The sequence below is a fragment of the Pinus tabuliformis genome, chromosome 9 (genome assembly GCF_031772625.1).
Source record: "Pinus tabuliformis cultivar Carrire ecotype Pingquan chromosome 9, CPIR1, whole genome shotgun sequence".
Taxonomy (NCBI): Eukaryota; Viridiplantae; Streptophyta; class Pinopsida; order Pinales; family Pinaceae; genus Pinus; species Pinus tabuliformis.
Genome location: NC_142307.1, coordinates 921074900 through 921083323, shown reverse-complemented (window position 1 = coordinate 921083323; position 8424 = coordinate 921074900).

The following is an 8424-nucleotide window of genomic DNA, read 5'->3' as shown; positions in this document are numbered from 1 at the left end:
GTGAAGTCACTCAATGTGTAATGGAAATTAATTGAAATTTTAATTATATTTATATTTAAGAAATTTTATATATTTTTAATATTTAATATTTAATTAATTAAAAATTTTAGTAGGTTTATAATAGAAGAAATTTTTTATATTTTGAATATTTCATACTTAGATTTTAGATTAAAGTTTTAACTTTTGAAAATAAAATATTTTTTTTGGAGGGAGGAGCGAAATGTGGTTTTTTTTGGTGTATTATAATTTTAAAATTATTCATATTTTTCAAAATTAATAGAAATTATTAAATTTTCAAAATTAATTGAAAGAAATGAGCAAAAGAAGTGGTTGTTATAGAAAGAAAACTACATATTTGTTAACCTTTAAGATGTATGCTGTCGAGATTTTTTCGAATTGAAAAATTCTTATTCAAATTTTTACCGTATTGTATCGAATTTGAATCTGAATCTGAATTCGAACTTGGTAACTATGGTTTGAAGAAATGCAATTGAAGAGGTTTTTTCTGTATCCAATAGCTGTTTGACGGAAATTCCATGATTCCTCTACTTAGTACCCCAAATGCAAGGATTGCACAAAAGATGAACTATTACATGATTTAATAGCGTGGACTACAGATATTGCAAGGGTGGAAGAATCAATAATGCCATGGAAAGTACAATGAAAATTCAAACTATGCAAACAATCCATTGGCAAACGTTGGCTACACTAATACGGTGGTGAAATTCCATAATATAATAGATATGGATGATATGGAATTGGTAGTTCCCAACTAGTTTTCCCTAGTTCAATTTCCATTATAAGCACCGATAGAATCTGAAATCACTCGGGTGGTTGAGATGTCAGGCTTTGGGGGCACCAAACACAGAGATCAATCGAAAATCCAGCCCCACCACAGAGATCTGGATCGGCTAGGTGCTATTTTGGCAGAAAAAGTGCCAAGTTGTAAAACAATGCCAATTATCAAGGAAGGATCTATGATTTATAACCCCTAGGGTTTACTACCAAAGCACCCAAAACCCCAAATGTATGGCCTCTACAGTTTAATCATTTTCCCCTCATGATCAACCAATTCCAATCCACACAGTTATACCATGACTAAAAACCTTCTCATGAGAGCTGAAATTTTGATGAGAAAATAAAGGTAGAGGAAGAACTCAAAAAATAAAGCAAGAAAACCAAATTGCGAAAAAGAGAAAAACAAGGAGAGTGAAAAACAACTTAGAATCCCAACAATTTGAAGTGCACAAACAGAGGATTCGGGAAGGCATGGGAAGATGGCCAAAATATGGCTGGTCTAATTATGTAAATGGGAGAGGTTTATTGATCTCACATGCATGTGTTGCAATCAAGCCAACCTGAAGCCTTCGTTTGTTTCATATGAGTCCCTTGTTCATTGATTTCGAAATGCTGATTTTACCCATAACGTCCAACCTGACAATTTAGGGAAATATTTATTTATACTCCTCTCACTTGCAAAAGAGTTTTATTTGAGCCGACTTCCTCAAATTAGATATTAAAACTGATTATCAAATAAAATAAAATGGATATATTTTTTAATATTAAAAGTTAGTTTTAATTTGCCCCATGGTTTAGATCATGATAGAATGGGTTGTTAAGGCATTTATTATGATGTTATTGGTTTAAACTTCGATTAGCTCAGTGTGCCACATGTGTGGAAATGTGGGTACACTTGGAGGTGATTGTGGTAGTGCATAGAATCAATCCCCTGTCATGTAAGTACAAGCTCAAAAGTAGTTTTAAATTTTTCCATATACAAAAAATAACAATAATAATATTAATCTTATTTATCTAATTTTATTAAATTAATTATTTACCGAAATTAGATGTTATTAAAAGTACATGATTTTATTGGAAGTATTTTAGGTGATGGGAACAAGAGAAACTAATTTTCTTGTAAGCATTTTCTAAATTATTTCTCCACTCAAAAACTCTAATAAAAAAAAAAAGTCTTGACCCCACAAAGAATGCCTAAAAGGCAACTCTCTAGCAAGCCACCCAATGTCACCTTGGTGACCTTCTCTCACTCTTTAGACTACAACAAGGATATCCTTTTTCAAGGAGGAATCCTTAAAGATCTATCTAAGCTAGGTCATTGAGTAACGGAGGGAAGTTCCTTAACGAAGACTAGTGATTTCACACTACTCATTCTCAAAGTAAAAGGCCAGGGATAAGTGTGTGAACAGTCAAACAAACCATGAACTATTAACAATTTTTGAATGATTTTAATTAAACAACAATGCTTATTCATGCAACGAAATTATACTTGAAAAATGAAAGATAAAAATTGTTCAATTAGCCATATAACATGACATGCTAGTGAAGCATATATACCATGGCACAACAAAAATAGAAAATGAATAATAAATTGTGTCCATACAAGTAAGGCGTTAGATCATTCATTATTCATGAGCATCTGAGATTGAGAGTTTGTTATCATCATCAAGAGACCATTCCACAATTAAGAGATCATACACCAATAATATTAACTATGTTTGGGATGACAAAGAGTTATGTGTTTGTGATGATAAATAAAGGAAATATTCAAACATGTCGTTGTTAATAAGGACAATGAACAAAACCAAGTTGAATGTGGACTACTTACACATTTAATGTAACATTCAAATGTCATCCATTTATCATCAATTTATCACTATTTATAGTTGGGTAGTTTGTAACCATAGAATTGTGACCCAGACGATGTATTTGTAATATTCCAAAGTGTGTAATTACAACTAATGAACCATGAGAAATACCATTAGTGTGTGAGCACAATAACCACTATGTATTTAGAACAAATTGCCATTAATACTAGAGATCAATGTAAGTTTTAAAGCACCCCTAAACAATAAGAAATTCCATATGTCAACATCAAATATTTAAGAATTGTGTGCATTGTCTAAATTGTGTGCAAAGTGCACCAATAGTGGCACTATTGGGCTTCGATCACTATCTCGTTATGTGTGTTAGGATGTGGCATTTCAAATTAGAAAGTGATCATACATCTACAAAAAGGAAGGCAAGTAAACCATTAAGACAATATTAAAAATAGTGAATTGTTAGCCTTATGAATCAAGTCATTTCACATTCCTAGGCATTGATTTGCATAAGGGTGTGGTTTAAATGTCAAATGTGCTTAAAAAATGGAAGAAATAAATGTATCAAAAACAAAATTTGACCATGATGCAAATTTGTAAACCCTTTTCACAATTATTAAAGAGCTTAAATATCAAGGTGTTTCATGCATTCATGTACTCATGTGAAGCTTACACTAGTACAATATGGTTATTTAGTTACTAAAACAATGAATAAATTTGCATATAAAATACCATTTTTCAGCCGGTGACTAGTAGTAGCTAATTTATAGTATCTTATAATGCGACCAACATTTAGTCGTTTTTAGCTTAGTTATTAATTGGTTGTCTCAATTTTATCATCTAGTAGTATATTTAGTCATAAATTTGGTCATTAAATTAGTCATTGATTTAGCCATTAATGTCCACAATTAATGACCAAATATACAACACAATATATTACTATATGATCATTCGAGAAAATCAATTAATAACCAAATAAATATGAACAAAATGTTGATCGTGTTATAAGATACTGTAAATTAGCTACTAATAGTAATATATATGCAAATTTTAGTCATCATTTGAAACCAATTAATGACCAAAAAAACATGACTAAATTTTTGTCGTGTTATAAGATACTGTGAATTAGCTATTAATAGTCGTATATATGCAAAATTTAGTTGTCATTTGTAATAATAATTAATCATTTGTAGTAGCCATTTATACTTTTTTGGTAGTTTCATATTCATTATATAAACGACTAATTTAGTAGTTTATATCCATTTCATTTATTTTCATTAATAATCACTATAAATGACTAATTTAGTTATATATTCATTTTATTTGTGTTCATCATTAATCAATATAAACTACTAATTTAATAGTTTTAGATTGATTTAATGTGTTCATTATTAATCAACATAAATTAATTAATATGATTTTGCGACTAAATTAAAAAATTGTCATACAATGTGCATTGATTTATCTAATATGAAAATGCAAAGTTACATATGTTAATTAAAATACTAAACAATATCAAGTGCAACTATAAATAATTCCAACCACATAAATTATATTATATGAAATTTCAAGTATTACAATATGAGTTTCCAACTTAACATTGATTGGACTACAATTTACACATGAAATGTTGTTTCATCACTACAAAACATTATCATTTTGTTTCCAAGCCATTGTAGGTGAATTCACCAACTCTGAAGACTTGAACATCAATCTCTATGTGTGTGTCTTATGTGGGATATTGGCTTTAAGGGTATCACTAGACCGGTTCTCTTCTCTCTCTTTTTGCATTTGTCGCTCCAGTGTTAGTGTTCTCCTCTTTCTTCAAATCCTGTTTCTTACCATCAATATTGAGTTCCTTTTCTGAAAAGAAAAGAAGATACAATGCAGAGTGTAAGAAATAAAATACGATGAACACTAGAATATAAACTAAAGTATACTATAAAGGATTTATATGACATATACCTCAACGTCAACAATGTTAAAGCCATTCTTCCCCATAAAAGCAAGAAACTCGAAAAATTTTTCTTCAGTTGAGTGATAGTTGCCATTATGTAGCCAGATGATTTGTATAAACAAATAAATGTCACCATAGAAAAGAACACCTTAATAACTTAGCATCCAACCTTGTTTTGGAGAATTTGGTATCTACGAATAAATACTAATTCCTTAGACAAGTAGCCATATCTAGAACAACAGTTTAAAGCACTTTAGCCTTTTCCTATAAGCAATAGATAAGACATAGAAGATGAGAAGACCTACTTGTAGTTTCGCTTTCCTCTTGTCTCCTTTGTATCGATCCTGTCGCTCCTTTCTGTACTTAACATGCTTGAGAAGTACCTGTAAAACATTGAAAGAAGACAAAGAACCGATCAAAGCAACAGATCTATTGATTACAAGTAAATGGAATCAGATAGATTCACACATATAAGCATCATATAACAATATAAGCATATGGGAAAAAGGTTCAAGTATTTTATTGAATAGAAGGAAGAATTACAACCATGAAGTCTGATTCGAAGTCACTCCTCCAGCTTTGATCCCATCCACATCAAATCAAAAGCATGACACTCTGGAAGCATAAAAATACTTGTCTCAAAGTCAATTCTCATAGCAACATTATCTCCTTACAATTCATCAAAGTCCAACCCTTGATCACTTAGATGAGTGCTCAATTTATAGGAAGATGGAAGAGATTATGTCATAAATGTGGGTATTGAATGACCTTCCATACTTAGAATTAGTTCCATGGAGGAAGGGATGAGAGGATAGGATGCATCTTAACTCATTCCTCATCTATTTTCGAGCTCATAGGAGTTGATAAGTGAGGGAAAATTCTAGCTCCAAGAGATAAGAATATTCCCCAAACCTTATGTGAATTTCGCTCAATCTCACCCAGCGTAGGTCAAAGAGGGCCTAAGTGCTCTGCAGAGCACCCTGACATGGACTTAACTGCTCTACAGTGCACTCTTACATGGGCCTACTTGTGCTGGTCCCTTTAGAGATCATTTCAGGATGTCTTCAAGTCATGAAACTGTCTGGGAAGGAGGCATTCAAAAGGGTGACTTGTTTAGGGCATTTAGCAACTAACATTAGGGTTTGATGAGCCTTAAAACACTGATTTGGATGATGGGAGTTATATGCCCAAATGGATCTGTAACAGCTTCCCCCTAAAGCATGAAGTCGAAAAATGTAAATGTTGAATGAAATGCTTTACGATGTGATGAGGAGGTTTCGAAGTGGAAGGTGACTTGCATCAATTACAATACATATATCATGATATTTTGATTTTTTCATGAATCATTGAGGGAAGGCATACCCATGCTCAACATATAAACTTTCATTACATGTACATAGACAGTCATCTACAGATATAGACCCATGAATGGATGACCATCAGTGTAAGTCCATTGTACATATGATTTAGTACTCCTGAAATCACAGCCCAGATGGATGAAACTAGATCCGGGGTCTTCTATCTCGTTCAATCGTTCACTCAAGTACGAGTCTAACCATGTGAATATGTGATCTAAAGTCGAACATGGGAAGACATCGTCTGATTACCAACCAATGATGAAAGTTGTTAATAGACGTGAGAGAAATCATCGATAATGATAATGATCCTCAAGGTACTGTAGTACATTCTGTATGGTGTGAATGGATGATTTGATGTTGAACACCATACAAAGTCTTTCGGTTGAAGGCCAGTGATGTCAACCTATGCCGAAAGCGAGAAACTTTCTATTGATGTATGCAAGCCTCAAGGTACTAGAAGGGTATTTCTAAGTCAACTTCTTGGATAATGTGCTGATGTCAACAAGAAGTGACTTGACGTAGGAGGGCCTTGATGTATCCCACATCAATGAAACGAAACGAGTGTAATGATTTTGGAGACGGAATTTAACTGATCACACAAGGTTCAGGAATGGTTGTCATGAAAATGAAGGTTTATGGTATTGCAAAGGATGACTTTTAACTGAATGAATTCTCTTGAACATGTCAGCGACACTGAAATGAATTGGTAGCATTGACCCAAAACAAAGTGATGGATGGTATGATAGACCAACGGTATGATAACCATCAAGCTGATAACCCAACCCAAGTAGTCATAGTGATGAAGTGAAAGTGTCATGTTCAAGAGCGACCTGCTACCATAAAGTGGTTTTCCCCTTTTTCCCATTTTCCCCAGTCATTGCTGACCAATACCTCTTTATTTTTTATCAAGCTTAAGGAGGATAACATATGCTTGTTGTATAATTCCACCCTTCAGGAGAATCCATCGCTATGTGATGTTTTAATGAGTCTAGTGAAGGTGAAACTTGGTCTTGTCTAGATGGACAAGTTTGTCATTATTTGATGTTTTAACGAGTTTAACGACAAAGATAACTCGGTCCTTTTCATGTTTAGAGAGTTTGAAAAGGGACAAAAAGAAAAATCCACAAGTTCTTTTTCGTAGATTTGTCTCTCAAGTTTGAAAAAGCATAAAACAATACGAGAGAGAACCTATTGATCATGTTCGATCAACGTATTCCTTTTTTGTAGTTAATCTATCTTAGCCCGAAAAAGGTTTAAACTTATATTGAGTAGATGTCATTTCCAATCCGTTAACGAGATGAAAAGGACAAGTGCTCGACAATATTTTCATATTTAGAGAGTCTAAAAAGAGCTTAAAGAGGACTCCAAGGGGGTTCCTTTTTCATTATTTAATAGAGCTCGAAAAATAGATAAAAGTATGCTCTGTGGTCAAAGGTACAATTTACAATCGAGCATGTCAAATTCTGCAAATCAGCTGTAAAACCTGCTCAAAACACCACCAAATGGATTAAAAATACCTGTTTCATAGGTAAAAATAGGTAAATACTAATGTTTATTTGATTAATGAACATGAAATAAACATAAAACAAGTTTTTACCATGTAATTTTTTACCATTTGATACTTACCATTCAGTTTTGTGCTCCGGGCTAGTTTTTTACCTCGAAATTTAGCAGTTGATTGTGAGAGATTCCGTGGACCATTTCTTGTGTCGTCTGGACCAAGTATGAGATCTACCCCTCCTCTTTCTTTTTAGGTCATCCTTTCACTGTTTCATGCAAGTTTTAGGGTTTTTTGGGGCCTCTGGGGTTTGATTTTTTCGCCCTGTGATCAACGCAAGCTTTCACATCGAAAATTGTGCTAAAGAGCACCCTAATAGAAGGCTTCCTACTCTTCAACGCATTGTCTCTGTGCTTGGGCTGCGCTGGGCAAGTTTCCCAAATTTGATTTAGCTGTTTGCTCCAAAAATTGTCTTGTTTTTTGCATGGAAAGGATCCTAACTAAGCTTATGATTGGATTTCAGGCTTTCATCGGATCAGAATGTCGATTACATGGCGAGAAAGAGAGCATGAAGAACAAGACATGGTTGCCCTAAACAATCCAGGTACAGTTGAGGCCCTCAAAAACTGTGGGTTACTCAAATACTTCAGGTTGTTTGGAATGAGGCAACAAATATAACTATTACAGTTCCTAGTTCATGCATGGTATCCGATAGATCAAAATTTTCACATAGGGGACAAAATGGTCCCTATCACCATTGATGATATTTACTTTCTTACCAGACTGTCGAGGCGAGGTGCCCCCATCTCACTTTCTGGATTTGCCCATGGAGGTGAATCGGTGAGGGATTACATTCGACAGTTTTGTCGGCCAGGTACACAACCTAGCAAGGATGGGAAAATAAACATCAGAGATGTAGGTGATTTGCCTTTGAGAACAATCCTCTTCACAATTGCAAAGTTGGCTGGTAGTGTGACACTTCATCTGGCGAAC